Source organism: Rhincodon typus, chromosome 2, assembly GCF_021869965.1.
Source record: "Rhincodon typus isolate 14 chromosome 2, sRhiTyp1.1, whole genome shotgun sequence".
In the NCBI taxonomy this organism is placed as follows: domain Eukaryota; kingdom Metazoa; phylum Chordata; class Chondrichthyes; order Orectolobiformes; family Rhincodontidae; genus Rhincodon; species Rhincodon typus.
The window spans coordinates 113,307,590-113,324,161 of record NC_063333.1 but is presented as its reverse complement, the minus strand read 5'-3'; the positions used below and the strand labels follow the sequence as shown (position 1 = coordinate 113,324,161).

At 41.8% G+C, this 16,572-nt stretch overlaps 1 long non-coding RNA gene across 1 annotated transcript; it reads right to left on the bottom strand.

The window, feature by feature from the left end:
- LOC125486571 lies at positions 1-16,546 on the bottom strand. The gene is made up of 3 exons (XR_007265211.1): positions 16,483-16,546; positions 3,864-3,968; positions 1-55 (listed from the first exon to the last, which is right to left on the bottom strand). It is a non-coding gene; the product is annotated as an uncharacterized LOC125486571 (long non-coding RNA).
- Between the last annotated feature and the right edge of the window lie 26 nt (positions 16,547-16,572).

Here is a 16,572-nt window from a genome sequence, read left to right as displayed (position 1 = left end):
ATCAGCTCAAGTTTCCATGCTCTGGTGGACCATCAGCAAAGTCTCCTGCAGATCCCTTTCAAGCAAATTGTAACAACTAGTTACTAGTATTAAGTTAGTTCCGAGAAGTTACAGTGCTGTTATACAAAGTTGCTGGAAAAGCTCAGCAGGTCTGGCAGCATCAGTGAAGAAAAAATACAGAGTTAATGTTTCAGGTCCAGTGACCCTTCCTCAGAACTCTACTGTTATACTGTTAAACAACAACAAATGGCTAAGTGTGCTGCTGGCACGGAAGGGCTGGACCATTCGCTTTCACTCTCGCAGCATGGAGGTAATTTTACATTTAAATAGAATCTCAGGAAGACAATACTTGGATTATAGTGCCTCCCTTCTACAGAAAGGATACTGAAGGATACTAGAGGAAGCAAAGAAAAATAATTAAACATGAGACCAGAATTGAGAGGATATGACTAGCAGGAAGTGTTGACCAGCAGGGTCACCGTTTCTGGAAAGGAGAACATTAAGATACAGATTAAGATACAGAACATTAAGTCTGGTACAGTTCTTTAAGTATATTAGGAATCTGACAGAGCAAATGTAGATAAAATGTTTCCACATGTGAGTCAAATTGGGCGTAAATATAACATTCATGAGTGCTCTGCCCAAAGGCATATATCTGGCTTATTATCTGCTGATACTTCATCCTAAATGTTGTCTTGTCAGGTTTGTAATTTGCAAATGCATTCCATCATCAGGAACAAGGCAACGAGGAAAGTTCCCAGTTTACCTCAGACAGAACAGCAATCAAACCCTTGAGGTTAGTATCATTCTAAACCAACACAAGCCATCTAACTAACTGGTCCCAAGATAGATCTAATAGATCAAATAAATAATTTAATAAGAGTTTCGTAACATTGAGAGTGCTAAGAATGTGAAACTCCATGCCATGGGAATGTTGAAATAGATAATACCGATACATTTAAGGGGACCTTTGATGCAAATGAGGGAAAAGGGAATAAGAAGACACATCTGTAGGACAAAGGAATAGTCAGAGTGGGAGGTGGTTTGTGTGGAGGATCAACTCTGGCTTAGAACAATTCTTGCTGTGTTGCAAATTCGATGTAAAGCCAATTATTTAAATATTCTAGTCAGTGCAAAAAATACGTTGGAGGTAATTCAATACAGGCAAAGAAAGTCTTGGCTACCAGCTGGACATCTGGTGAGAAACAATCCCTGTCTCCTTGGGAAAGCCTGCCAGTGTTATGTGCAAATCATGCAACTGAGAGGTCACTAGTGGGCCTGCTATGAGATCATAACCCTGGGGTGGGAAGTCACAATCTCAAGCTAGCAGCTGTCTTTGACAGCAGTGTGACCAGGAAGGCAATAACCACTACTGCTATGAAGACACTTGCCAGAAGCTAGGATCATGCAGCAACCCAGATTAACAGTAAGTGGTGACAACAGGCAATCTGTGAAGGACAAGGCATAGATGGACAACAGCAAAGGTGAGGGGTGGTTGGCTTTCAGAAGAACCTCCCCTTTCTACTGAGTGTTTTTGAATAAGGGATCATCAACACCCCTCTTCCCAGGATACCACAGGCAACCTGCACAGTTTTGTACGTCGTGTTCCCAGTGTGTTGATGAGCTTGCTCACCGTTGGCTTAATACCAGTGGTAGTAAGAAGATGCCATTAAGTGGGCATTAATTTGCCACTTAAGAAGTTCATCTGACAGTGGGTCAGGAAGGCCATTCTCAAAACTTTCCACCATGGAATCATAGAATCCCAACAGTGTGGAAAGAGGCCATTTGGTCTCTGAAGACCATCCTACCCTGCCCTATCCCCATAACCCTACATTTACCATGGCTAGCCCATCTCGCTTACACATCTCTGGATGCTATGGGGCAATTTAGCACAGCCAATCCACCTAACCTGCACATCTTTGGACTGTGGGAGGAAACCAGAGCACCCAAAGGAAACTCATGCAGACAACCGGTGTGACATGCAAGCTCCACACAGACAGTCATTCAAGGCTGAAATTGAACCCAGATCCCTGGCGCTGTGAGGCGGCAGAAGTAAATACTGAACCATCATGCCGCCAAGACTTTATCAGGGAAGACCTTCCACCTTCCTGCCTGATTAAATGTCTTCCCTGCCAAGAAGGTGGGATGATAAAATATTACCCATCATTTCAATTAGAACTCCTACCTTTCCAAAATTGACTAATCAACACCAGTATTTAGTGGGATACAAATAAAATAGATGAACATCCATTTCAAAGCATGAACCATTAAAATGGAACAATATAATTTATGTAAAATACAAGTCCAGAGAGACCTGCAAGTAAAACTGCTGACATTTTTCAAAAGTGAGTAATTAAAAATAAAATGTAGAAAAATATTTAGACGGAATAGTGCATCTTAACATTTGTCATGTGTTTAACAACTTGCAAGATTCTCCTTTTATTCCATTGCTCTATACGCATATGATCCGTGTCAGTTGACTTCATACACATTTGAAAATGAACCCACAATAAACAACTAAATAAACTAGGATTCAGATATGTAACTTACAAACTAGATCTTCACCTAAAGTTTTTAATGTGTGACATTTAGTTCTACTATCCATATTTTTTTCCAATATTGTACCTAACTGATTGGCATCTGATGCTTCACCATTTATTAATATCCATTATGTATATTTCCAAAGTAAATAACAACACACCTTGAATCTTATCCAAATAATTAAGATTTAACTGGCCAACTGTGTGCCATATTTTTGCCAAATGTAACAAACAAATTTGGATACAATATTCCAAATATGAATTACTGAAGTATCATGTAGCAAGAGATAACACAGTGTGGAGCTACAGGAACACAGCAGGCCAGGCAACATCAGAGGACCCAAGGGTCCCGACCCGAAACGTCAACTTTCCTACTCCTCTGATGCTGCCTGGCCTGCTGTGTTCCTCCAGCTCCACACTGTGTTATCTCTAACTCCAGCATCGGCAGTTCTTACTATAACTATCATGTAGCATTGAGTATTAATTGCAAGTCCTATCAATTAATTCATTCATGAGCACTCTGCTTAAAGGAAAGTTCTTGACTTGTCCACTTATGCTTCATCCTGAGCCATTTCCTTGGCATTTGTTGTCTGTGGTGCTTTGCCTTGCCATAACCTTACATTTTCAGGGGCACGGCGAGAACTTAGGTGCCAAGCCTACTTCAACACGAATGGGAATCAAACACATGCTATTGGTATTATTCTGAGCCATGTACTAGGCATCTAGATAACTGAGCTAATCAGCCCACAGTCCCATTAGGGCACCCTTAAAAAAAGTAATCATTCATGAATGTCGGCAAAGCCAGTATTTACTGCTCATCTGCCATTAACAAAATTGTGGCATGTCACCTTTTTGACAACTGAGTGGCTTTCAGAGGCCACACTGCAGTACGTATGGAGTCACATACTTAGGTACGATCAATCAGGTAGGATGACAGACTTATTTCTCTAAAGGACATTAGTGCATCAGATAAGTTTTTAGGACAATTTAGGAGCTATCTGTGTGGCATTGTTGGTATTAGCTTTTAATGCATAATTATCTAACTAACTGAACTTAAAATCCTCAGCTACATGGTGGGGTTTTAATTTATGTCAACAGATCATTAGTCAAGATTACAACTTTCAGCAGAAAATCCTCTGTCATTTTCCTATAGTTACCTGAAATTATTTCTGCACTTTTAAGAAGCTGATTCGTGAACCTCAACCTGGTGAAGAATCTAGGAACATGAAGCAGGAATAGCTCATTTGCTTCCTGAGCCTGCTCCACCATTCAACAAGATCATAATGGATCTATCTATGCTTTGAATTTCACATTCTCACCTACCTCTAGTAACCTTCCCGAAAAGGAATCTATCTCCACTTATAAAAAGTCTTGTGATCCCATTTTCACCACATTCTGAGGCAGAGAGCTCCTAGATCGCACAGTCCGCTGCGAGGAAAAAAAATCCTCCTCATTGTTATCATAAAAGGTCAAATTCTAACTTTAAAATGGCCTTTAAACTGACCCACAAGATGAAACATCCTTTCTACATCACCGTGTCAAGACTATTCAGGATTATTTACAAAACGGGAGAGCAAAAAGTAGCCATGAAATATTTTTGGCAGATGGGATCAAGAAAATCTCCAAGGATTTTTATATGTATATTGACAGTAAGAGGATTATCAGGGAAAGGGTCGGATCTATTTGAGATCAAAAGGGGCAACCTATTTGTGGAGGCTATGATGTGGGTGAGGTCTTAAATAAATACTTCTCATGCGTGTTCACAGAGGAGAAAGACTTTGTGGCCAGGGATTTCAGTTGGGATAGTGAAGTTCGAGAACATATTAAGATCAATAAAGAGGAGGCATTGGATGTTTTAGTGGGCATATAGGTGCATAAATCCACAGGGCCTGATGAGATGCATCTCAGGCTGCAATGGGAGGCAAGGGAGGAGATTGGGAGTGCCCTGATGGATATATTTAATAGTTTTCTGGTTACAGGTGAAATGCCAAATGACTAGAGGATAGCTAACATGGTCCCTTGTTCAACAAAGGCAGCAGGAAAGGCCAGGTAATTACATACCAGTTAGTCTGACGTCAGTGGTAGGAAAATTATTGGATAAAGTTTGACGGACAGGATTAATCAGTACTTGGAAAGGCAGAGAATGATCAGGAATAGTCAGCACAGATTTGAGAGAGGATGGTCTTGTCTGACTATTGAGATTTTTGAAAAGGTGACTAAATATATTGATGAGGATAATGCAGTTGATGTGATATACATCAGCTTTGACAAGATCCCACATGGAAAGCTGCTCCAAAAGGTTATTACCCATGGGATCCAAGGCAAGTTGGCAAACTGGATCCAAAATTGCCTTACAAATAGAAGGCAAAGAGTGATGGTGAAGAGTTGTTTTATAATTGGAAGTCTGTGACCAGAGGTGTAACATAGGGTTCAGTGCTGGGACCTTTGCTGTCTGTTATTTACATTAATGACTTGGAAGTTTCTTGGAAGGTGTAATTAATAAGTTTGCAGATGACACAAAAATTGATGGTGTTGTTGGTAGTGAAGAGGATGTCTCAGGCTACAGTCTGATATTGATCAGCTGGTAAATTGGGCAGAGCCCAATCCCACGAGAGAAAACAAAACATTTTAGATTTTCGCTCTCATTCACTCAACCTATCTATATCTGTCTGGAACCTCCTTATGTCTTCAACTTCTTCACAACATGCTTCTCTACCTATCTTGATGTTCCCTGCAAGTTTAGCCACCATATCTTCACTCCTCTTATCTAAGTCATTGATATGAACTGTAACAAATTGAAGCCCCACCACAGTCCTCTCCAGGATTTAACTCATCTTTCCAGACAAGGATAAATTTATGCATACTGTCTGTTTTCTGCCAACCAACCAATCTGCAAGACTCCGTGGAATTTCTTGTCGTATCCAACCAAGTTCACCTCATTAACCGCCCTCCCCACGCCTATAGCATTCCCTCTCATCCAATTCTATCCCCATTTCATCACAGCCATTCCCAGAACAACTCACCATTCAGCAGGTATCTGCCAAAAGACTAGCATCCCTGGTTACTGCACCATATTTAAAGGCTGCTGTAAACCCAGATGATCATTGGCTTTCCGAAGATGACCTGCCTGGTGATGGACACAATGTGAAAATACTGGAGAAGGCGAAGATGATGCTGTGATGCTTTGACAGGGACTTGGAGGTCCTGGTGGAAAGGTTGTTGCAGAGGAGGTGCATTCTCATCCCTAAGGACTGGCAGAGGAGGCCGTGACACCTGACCCTGACCTTGGTTTGAGGATTTCATGGCACGGAGAAATGGCCAGCAGTGCTGTGAGAAGATCAATTATCATTTTGGCTGCACCAGGGTAAGTACTACACTCTTCTCTCTGCTTCCTCATATCTCTGCTATTGCACACACCTCCCACTAAAGATCATGCTCTGCCACTGTTGCTATTGCCTGCAACATCTTCCTGCACTCTTTCTTATCCCCCTAACCTCCCACAAACTATCCCTGCAAGACCTGTGTCCTGCTTGCTCACTTGCAAAAAACACCTAATCACCTTTTGACCGCCTGCACCAACATGCCACGTATTTTCAGCCTATTTAGTCCCTCCATTCCCTGCATTTCAGGAAAAGACAACTGACAACAGAGTAGAAAAGGCCCAGGAGGGCAAAGGGATACCCCTGTCACACTCCTCACGCTTTACAAGGAGAAGGTTCTGACTGTCGCAGGGGAAGACCTGTGAGTACTCCAGTTGCCTCTTTCTCACAAGAAGACAGGGCAGAGATAGAAGGCACCCTGACCACACTTAGATATCTTAGGACACTTTCAGAGGGGACTGGACTCTCTACCCTGCTTACCCTCCTCTGACCCTTGAAAGTTCCAGCCAAGGAGGGTCCACTTGCCACAGACAAGAAAACTTTCAGCATGAGAGGGCTGTACAGACACAAATACCAGTGCTGCCAACCATACCTCCAAGACCAAAGAGCACCCATACTGAACAGGCTCCATGTGCCTCATCCACGGAACTTGGGACAACACCAAGATGGAGTGGATGGGAAAGAAATAGAAAAACCTATTGAGGGCTTTTTGGTGGTGGCATGACAGTACACTGTATATGAAGTATCACGTTTATACAAATTTGAGTGTTATTGTACTTTATCTGATTATTTGACTCTCTGTATAGCCCTGAATGTAACTGCCAGCATGATGGCTAACTTCATGTCTACACAGAATCTACCATGCATTGATGCCTATGTTGAGGGCCTGCTGTCCCAAGTAGATGCAAGACAAACAAACTTAATTAGGATAATGGGTTATGCTCGCACCATTGCCCCTCTTTTTAAAACATCGATACTTTTTCCCCTGACCTCTGTGACCAAAATTGTTGGTGTGAATGAATAGTCAGCAATGTCTGGGACTGGGAGGTGTTTAGCACACATGGAGACAATGCATTAGAATCGCGAGGGGTTAGGGATCCCACAGGTCAGGACACTTACCCCATCCATCCTGGATGTGGTCACTTTCCATTCCACTACCTACTTTCAATTTCCAGCATGATGGATGGTGACAGTAAATGCTCTATATGTTGGTGAGACCAGCTAGATCCCTTTCCTGATAGACCATCTCATAAATCCCATAGCTTTGCAACTCCCCAGGACCTCATCAATCTGTTAATGTGAGCCTTCACCTGCCCACCTTTCCTCCCTAGTCTCTGGCACATGAGGTGACAATACCAATTATTCATACATTGTGTCCCCCAGATGCCAGGGCCTCCCAACCATGGACAAACATACTCTGCTACCTCATTACCCCATTCCTATCCATGCTTTACTGTAACATCCCCTTATAAATACTCATGCCCCGTTCCCTGCAGTTTGCAGCCTGCAATCCCCATAAGTAAGTTCCTGAATCTCCTTCCCACAGCCAAACCTTGTTCAGTCCTCACCCACCTTGGGTACCCATTAGTTTTTCTGAATTGACCAGATAGACTGGCCCACCCCTTTCAGTGGCCTAAACGGACATCCCTAGACAACAAGTGCTCAGATCCCTGGTGGATGCCTGTATATTTCCCAGATCACAGCCCTATCCCCCAGACTGATTGAACCATGACCAACTCCCTGGACTTCAGAGGTGTGGACCCCTAACCAAAATCACCCCAACCGGATGTCTGACTGTGGCTAAACCCTGGACTGGTATCAGATGCTACAAGTGCTAGGAAAGTAAACAAGCAGCCCTGAGATGCAGTCTTGTCCAATCAGTGCGGACACCAATTGTTAGATGCAGAAACTTGAAGTGGTAGACGGAACATTGATTACAGCATACCCTTTAAAATACACCTATATGGTAAGTGCCGGTTAGCTGTAATACTCTGTTTTACTCCCCTTGCCTCGGCACCACCCCGCCATTTTGTTCACCCTATTAAGAGATCTACTAACAGGTTTTCAATTCTGATGAAGCACCCACATTTTTTACAATATATTGCCACCTTTTCCAGCTGTTTTCAGTTCAGATAAAGGATTGCTGGACTCAAAAAGTTAACTCTATCTTTCTCTCTATAGATGCTGCTAGACCCACTGAGTTTCTCCAGCACTTTGTCTTTGTTTTAGTTTGTATTAGTTTGGACAAACATGTCACTTGGAAGACTGTAGAAGTTGAAAGGCTAGTCAGGGCAGCATTGGAATATTTGAGCTTGAAAGTGATAAAAATGTAATTGAGGAGTTTCATTGTTAATGGGCTTAGTGCTTTGTTTTTCAATTATGCCTCTCCTGAAGTGCAAATTGAGATGAGTGAGCAGCGGGGAGGTAAAGTACAAATGTCCACCTCCTTTTGCTGGCACATCAGCCCAGTTCTTCTCTTTGCAGTTAGAGCCCTTAGTTTTCATCCCTCACACAACCAGACATCTTCCATACCCCTTCTGTAACCTTCTGTGGGCCTAGAGCACCCTCCCTGAATTCTCCATTTCCTTGAGCATCCTCCCCTCCCTCCATCACTGATAGCTGAGTTTTAAGATCACCCAGGTCCAATGCTCTGGAATTCCCTCACTAAATTTCTCCACTTGTATTCCTTCTTTAATATCTTCCTTAAAACTTACCTTGCTGATAAAACTTTGCCACACCTTCGTGTATCTGCTTGGGCTGAGTGCTATTTCTCTTTTATTTAGCCTTTCAGAAGCACCTTCGAATGTTTAACAATATTAATGTTGGTATATTAATGCAAGTTGTTACTGAAATCTGCACATTTACGCATTTAAGTTTTAAGCTGTTTTGTTGAAACAGAAAATGTAGTTCTCAGAAAATAAATTAACCACTTATTCTGATATGGAGCAAGCAGCATCATGTTGAAAAAAAACAAAACTTTTCTTTGACTTACTTGTAACTGCCTTTGTACCACTGGGGGGCAGAAGCATAACATGCAGTAAGAGTTATAATGTTGAGTGTATTGCTTAGCTTCTAACTTCAGATTGAAATTACTGGTAGAGTGATTATTAATGCTGTATGGAAATATCAAATGACAGTGCTGAAACTGTCATTATGAATTTATAGGCAACATATTTCATGATGTTTGATATCTGAATTTGAATATATTTTCAATAGCATTGATCCAGCAACTTAACCCAAATTTTCATTTTCATTTAAAATCAGGTGCTATCCCAGCAAATCTTCAAGGCAGAAGAGATAAGAGAGAGAGGAAAATATACACTTTTATCTGGAAAAAACTAGAATACAGAAACAGCATTAAGAAAGTCATAGTCATGGAGATCTAGTTTTGTTTTCATAGAATCCCTACAGTGTGGAAACAGGCCCTTCAGCCCAACAAGTCCACAATGAACCTCAGAGCATCCCACCCAGATCCATTCCCCTGTAACCCACCCAATCTACACATCCCCCAACCTATGGACAATTTAGCATGGCCAATTCACCTAACCTGCACATCTAGACTGCGAGGAAACCAGAGCACCCAGAGGAAACTCACGCAGACACGGGGAGAATGTGCACACTCCACACAGACAGTTGCCTGAGGGTGGAATCAAACCCGGGTCCCTGGTGCTGTGAGGCAGCATTGCTAACCACTGAGCCACCGTGCCGTCAATTATGGCTCTCCTTAAAGTGCAAACCAAGACGGAAGATTGAGTGGATCAATGGTGAATTAAGCAGGAAAATCAAGTGCCCCTAAGAACACAATATCTACCAAAACAGTTTCAAAATTAAAGCAGATCTTCTGCTTCTGTACTACCAGTGTTGGTTGTAGCCACTGGTGCTATAACCAGCATGAACTGTTGGATGTTTCTAATTCACAACAGGGCTATGTAGATATTTTCCATCTTTCGAGAAGTACCAGTCATCTGAATGACAATTATCTAAGGTTTCAAAAGGACAGAATCAACCCATGCTGCTGGTACTTTAATATGCCAATGCACCATAAAACAAAACCCATTTCATTTTCAACAGCCATAGAGTCAGACATTCCATTCTTTGAGATTATTTAACCTGTGTTAATTTGCTCAGGGAACTTCAAAGATTTTTATGGATTCAGCTATTTGTTGACACCATTGTACAATGAAAACTCATTATTTGTGCTTGGCTGAATTTCAAAAACACTCATGAATTCAGATAGAAGGGGTTGTTGACACAGCTGTGTCTGATTAATAGTTTTGTATGATCTTAAGAGGTGTAAGATTTTTGTTCAGGAGGAGTTTGAATGTAGGTTTGATTATTTTGACAGTTTCATGAGCATTTCAAAGAACTGCCAGTATTATTATGGGGGTATAAAGTTCTGAATAAGTCATACCAGATATAAAATACTAACTCCGTTTTTTTTCTTCAGAGATGTTTCCAGACTTGCTGAGCTTCTCCAGCATTCAGCGTTGGTTTTAGGTTTCCAACATCTGCATTATTTTGCTTTTATTATGGGCTTCACGAGTTTTGTACATCGTGAATACCAGGTGATTGGATATAGAAGGGATATGGGCAAGGGGATTTAGAGGATGTATGGAGCGGCTCAGATGTTAAAAATGTGAGGTGTGAGGTGCTAGGATCCCAAACAGTAAAGAGTAAGACAAGGTTATTGTTCTAGTACACTGAGATCGGCATTCTTACCCAGCTGTCTCATTTATGCTGCATATTCTTGCCTCAAGCCTGCTTTCAGAGACTGTAGTCTATCTGCATCCTGTCCCCAACTTACTTGAGAGAATAACCTGATCCTATAGTTGAAGCAGAAGGCAGGTAATGACATCAGGAAATGATTCAACTCCCAATCCTGTCTCAAAAGCAAAAGTATAGACCCATATTTAAGGAAGGATACACCCATATTGGAGACAAACAGTGAATGTTCACCAAATTAATTCCTGGGATGATAAATTTAGTGAATTGGGCTCATTCTTTCTGACGTTTAGAAGAATCAGAATTGATCTTGTTGAATTATGCAAAATTCTGAAGGAAGAACTGAGAGGTTGTTTCCCCTGACTGGGGTATCTAGAACACAGGGGCACAGTCTCAGCATAAGGGGTTGATTATTCAGGGCTGAAATGGGGAGACATTTCTTCATAGAGAGGGGAGTGAATTTTTGGATTTCAGGAAAATTCTGAAAAAAGGACTCTGAACATTTTATTCTACTGATTACATTCAGAGGTTGAGGCAGACAATGGTTTTTGAGGGCATCAAGAAATATGAGGAACAAGGAGATTGGTTGAGTTGAGGCAGAAAATCAGCTATGATCGCACAGAATAATAGCAACACAGGCTTGAGGGGCTGATGGTCTATTCCTGCCCCTTTACCTTACGTACTTATGCTTTTATGTTCTTATGTTAATGCACTGTAACTTGTGTAGTCTGGACAAGTGAGTGGCTCTAAACTATGTGAAACCAAGTTCATTATGACAACGCAGGGGAGCCTCCAAGAAAGACAAATTGGAATATTTTCCTGATTATAGAAACTAGGAGCTGTTGAGGAGCAAATAGATTTAGGTATCGTGTATATAGAGCATGAAGAGTGGTAAATTTCAAACGGTGCACTTGAAAACTAATGGAATGGAGCTAGGATATGAAAGATTGGGAGTTGTGATTAGTTCTCATCTGGAGTATCATATTCAATTTGGTCACCACTTCTCAGAAAGGATATATTATCCTTGGAAATAATTCACCAGACTGATAACAGGGTTTAAAGGGTTAAATTATGATGACAGGTTGCATAACCTTGGCTTGTATTCCCATGAGTTTAGATGAGTTCCATGCGTTTCAGTTGCATGAAGGGTGATACAATAGAGGTGTTAAAATACCAGACTCCTCAACTTCCATAGCACTGAATAGTCACTTTCCAAGCCAGTAATTTAAACGTATGGCTGGAATTTTCTCAGCCCCTCCATGACGAGGGCATTAGCAAGTAAAATCACATCAGGAGCAAAAAGTCCTACTTTCCATCCAAGTGTTTAACAGCAAAATGTGATTCTCACTATTCTTGCTTATCTGCACATTGTGGCATGTATTAGCATCTCATTATTAGCTAATCTCACCTCAGTAATGGCAGTTTTCCATTCTCCCACCCAGGGGATAGAAACTTGACAGCTGACAATTCCTCAGAGATAGCAAGAACTGCAGATGCTGTTGTCAGAGACAACACAGTGTGGAGCTGGAGGAACAACAGCAGTAACACAGTGTGATGTTCCTCCAGCTGACAATTCCTGCCATGAAAGTTGGAGTGGTTACCTGGTGACTCCAGCTCACTACTTGGTCCTTAGACACCAGAAACCAACATCTCAGGGCACATTCCATGGACAGTGACTGTAAGCATTGCCCAAATCCATGGACCTTGACATCTGACACATATCAACATCATTGCACCTTTTCAGCAATTCTCTGATCCACTTACAATATGTTTAGCACTTTGTAGCATGCTGGCAGCTTTCATTGGTCTGCTGTTGCTAGGACACTGTGCATAGAAACAGGTACCCAACCCATGGATTGGACTAGGGTACTTCTCAGGATCTTTGCTTGGTCTCATAGCACTTATTAACTTTGTGCCTAGTTGAATGTTCACAGTATCTCTGCCTTGTCCTTTTCCACTTTGTCCGCTCAGCCAGACCTTACAGGTTGACAGTGCTTCTGTCTTGCCGTGCTGTTTAGCACAGACACAAAACCAGGCAACTTGTCATGCTTGTCAGCAGCAACCAGTCAATGATGTGGGCCTCACCGTGCTTTGTAAGTCTCACACCTACACCATGTGCCAGTGGTGTTCATGCCAAATACACTGCATGTACTTCAAGTAAAGGCCATGTTTCAATGCCTAAGGGGAACAGTTCTCCGTTGCCAAAAGAGTCAGCTTTCATTCAGGGTGTCCCAACACAGTAAGGGCAGCCTCCAAGATCAGTCCTGGGTTTAAGCATGCTCAGCTGGCCACTTGGGGCAGTCAGGGAGCCCATACCTCTACTGTTTGGGAAGTAGGCCATAGTTAGCTTTGGGGGCCCAGTTCAACTGGTCCGTGGAGTCACAGGAAGTCAGTATTGGATTTAGTCATGGTCAATCAGCAGTGTCTATCCAACTTTGTCAAAGACAGGGCTGTGGTCAATCTTGGGGGTCCATCACTAAAAATCAAGGTGGGGCGTGTTTCAGGGGTGAATGCTTTGGGAGGGAAGGTTGGGAATTCAATTGTGCAGATTGGAGGCACCTCACTGGATGCAGAGGCCATGCGGTTTTAATAGTATTGGGGGAATTGAGTGGGTGTGAGTGAGGGCGGGAAGTTATTACATACAAGAGTGTGGTGGAACATGAATCTTGGTACAATAGCAGAGATGGAGTAAGTGTGAGGTATCAGAGAGAAGATGGTGATGCTTCCCTTGGCAGAGAAAATCATTGATTTTCTTGTGGTATTGCTGAACATTTTTGTGGATTTTGGAGATTGCATTGACTTAGGTGGTGATCTCAAAACCTGCTGGCAGTGTGTGTTATTTGGCTGAGAGTACCTACTGGATTCTTTAAAATCTGATCAAAATGAAAACAAGAAAACATGTGAATACATTGCAATTGTATTAACTTAATATATACAAATTAATGAGTAACTCTATTAACTCAATCTACTTTATATACATAGGCAAACATTTTTCATTGACTTTTGGCTTGTCAGGGACTGGTGGTGGTGGTACTTGGAGATCTATTTCAAGTTTCATGGCAGTGGTCTTACAAACCCAGCACGAAGGTGAAAATTCAATGAGCGGGTCAAAGTCCCCAATATAGTACTGCTCTGAATCTAATGTTATGTGTTGCATTACTATTTCTTAGTACTTTCAGTACTTTTCCAGGCATTTCATTCTGCAAAAATAACTCCAGGTGTTTTTGTATTAACTCCACAAAAACTGTCTGTTTCCCAGGCCCAAGGTCAGTGCAGTTACCTTCCAGCCAAAACAGGCTGTATTTGCACTAGGCCTGCTTTCTATGTAGTTTTCCACTTTCTTCAATTACTCATTGTCATGTCCAATTAATCCTTAACAATCTGGTTTGAAGATATTTTTAAACCCAACACTAGGTAGGGTCTTCTTCTGATCCTGGGGAAGAGCATAGCCCTCCCCTGCACCACTCTGTTCACCAGAACTTTTTAGGTCCTTGCCTAGAAAGCAAAGCACCAATCTTCCATTGTCTGCCATGCACCACCCTCTGTGTGAAAAAGTTGCCCCTTAGGTGTCTTTTTAATCTTTCCCCTCTCACCTTAAACCTATGTCTTCTAGTTTTGGACTCCCTCACCCTGGGAAAAAGACCTTGGCTATTTATCCTGTCCATGCCCCTAATGATCTTATGAGCCTCCATAAGGTCACCCCTCAGCCTCCGACACTCCAGGGGAAATAGCCCCAGCCTACCCACCCTCTCCCTATAGCTCAAGTACTCCAACCCTGGCAACATCTTTGTAATTTTTTTCTGAATCCTTTCAAGTTTAGACCAGAGCTGAATGCAGTATCCCAAAAGTGGCTTAACCAATGTCCTGTACAGCCGCAACTTGACCTCCCAACTCCTATACTTAATGCACTAACTAATAAAGGCAAGCATACCAAATGCCTTCTTCACTATCCTGTCTACCTGGTCACCACTTTCAATGAACTACGAATCTGCACTCCAAGGTCTCTTTGTTCAGCAACACTGCCCAGGACCTTACCATTAACTGTGTAAGTCCTGTCCTGATTTGCCTTTCCAAAATGCAATGCCTCTCATTTATCTAAATTAAATACTATCTGCCAGTCCTCGGCCCATCGGATCAAGGTCCAGTTGTACCCCAAGTTAACCTTCTTCACTGTCCACAACACCTCCAATTTTTGTGTCATCTGCACACTTACTAAATTCAAATTTGAGAATGAGTTCTCCTGTGTAGCACAATTGTGTAAAAGACATTAAATAAATGTTTGTTGCTCCCACTGATAGCGGATTTCAGTAGAGTGGATAGAGAAAACATTGTCTACGGAAGTGGGATTCAAAACATGACAATCTTAAAATTAGCACTTGCTCATTTAACAGTAAAATCAGGAAATATGTCTTTACACAAAGTTTAGCAGAAATCTAGAATTGTCTCTTGTAAATGTCTGTTGATGCTGAATCAAATGAATTTTTCAAGATTTACATTATTGACTTTTTATTAAGTAAGGATATCAGGAGGTATAATTCAAAGGCAGGTAAGTTTAGTTGAGCTAAAGCAACTGCTTTGTTGTGGATGGTATCAAGCTTCTTGAGTGTAGTCGGAACTGCATTCATCCAGGTAAGTGTGGATTTTTCCATCACACCTGATCTGCACCTTGGAGATGGTGAAAATTCTGTGGGGAGTCAGGAGGGAAGTTTCTATCTGTAGGATTCCTAGCCTCTGACATGATTTGTAGGCACAGTAATTATATGACTGGTCCAGTTCATTTCTTGTCAGTGATAAACCCAAGGTGTTGATTAACCCAATTGTTTTACCAGTACTTCCTACTTTTAGTTTAGAATTCCAGCATCTGCAACTTTTTATTTAATCCCTAATTTAGCTTTTAACCTTAATTTTTGAGTTTGCAAATTGATACATTAGTGTTTATTTAATATTGAACAAAAACTGCAGCACATTTCCATATTTTAAGTACTGAATTTAATTACTGACTGGATATCAAAATGTTTTGGTAAAAATAGAATAGAGTATCCTTTATTATCATGTGTACTCCATTGCAGAATTACAATGAAAAGCTTTTACAATGTCGGCCTCTTATGGCACCATCTTAGGTACAAGTACTAGGTACAAATCATAGATACAAAAGAGGAATGAATAATAGCCAGTGGTTCTTATTTCTGATAAAAAGTAGTTGCATTACCTCACTGAGTTTAAAAAGTGAGTTAGAAATACGACATCATTAAAGGATTGACATTAGAGTCCGGAAAAAAATTCAAGTAGACATTATATTGCAGCAACTCAGCGCTGGGCCTCCACACATGGTCCGACCCCCTGCACCAGACCCCAGTCCAACAGCCGTCCCCGCTCCAAGCCTCTAGATTGCTCTGTCCCAGCACTCAGCTACTCCAAGCTAAATTCCAGGATTGCCTCTCCCGTGCCGGTCTCCGCCAGGGACTCGCTGCCTGCACCTGCCGCTGCTCCAGGATTCGCCTCAGGGGCTAAGAGTCCAGAAAAAGACAGCAAAAGAAAAAGAACGGACGGAGCAGGGGAGATCCGGTAGGAGCAAATTAGCTTTGGCCGATCAACCAGTAATCTTGTACTTGTTGGCACTCCCCTGTCTACACTCTGTTGCTAAGTCTTTCTCCACATACTCGCTGGAAAAGGTTTGTATTGCTAACATCACCTAGCAACCGGATAACATTGAGAAGCCAGAATATCGTAATAAAATATATATTAAAGGTTACAATTGAGTATTCCAGTGGTGACTAAACAAATGTTATTTATAAACCGGAGGATGAAATTCGCACCATGTGTAATTTAAATAACTCTACCTTTAGAATCAGCTCTTTTGTTTGGTCTTCAGTGAAAAAAAAACCACACCAACCGGAACTGCTGTCTTCTTTGATCCGGGTACAGGCTGC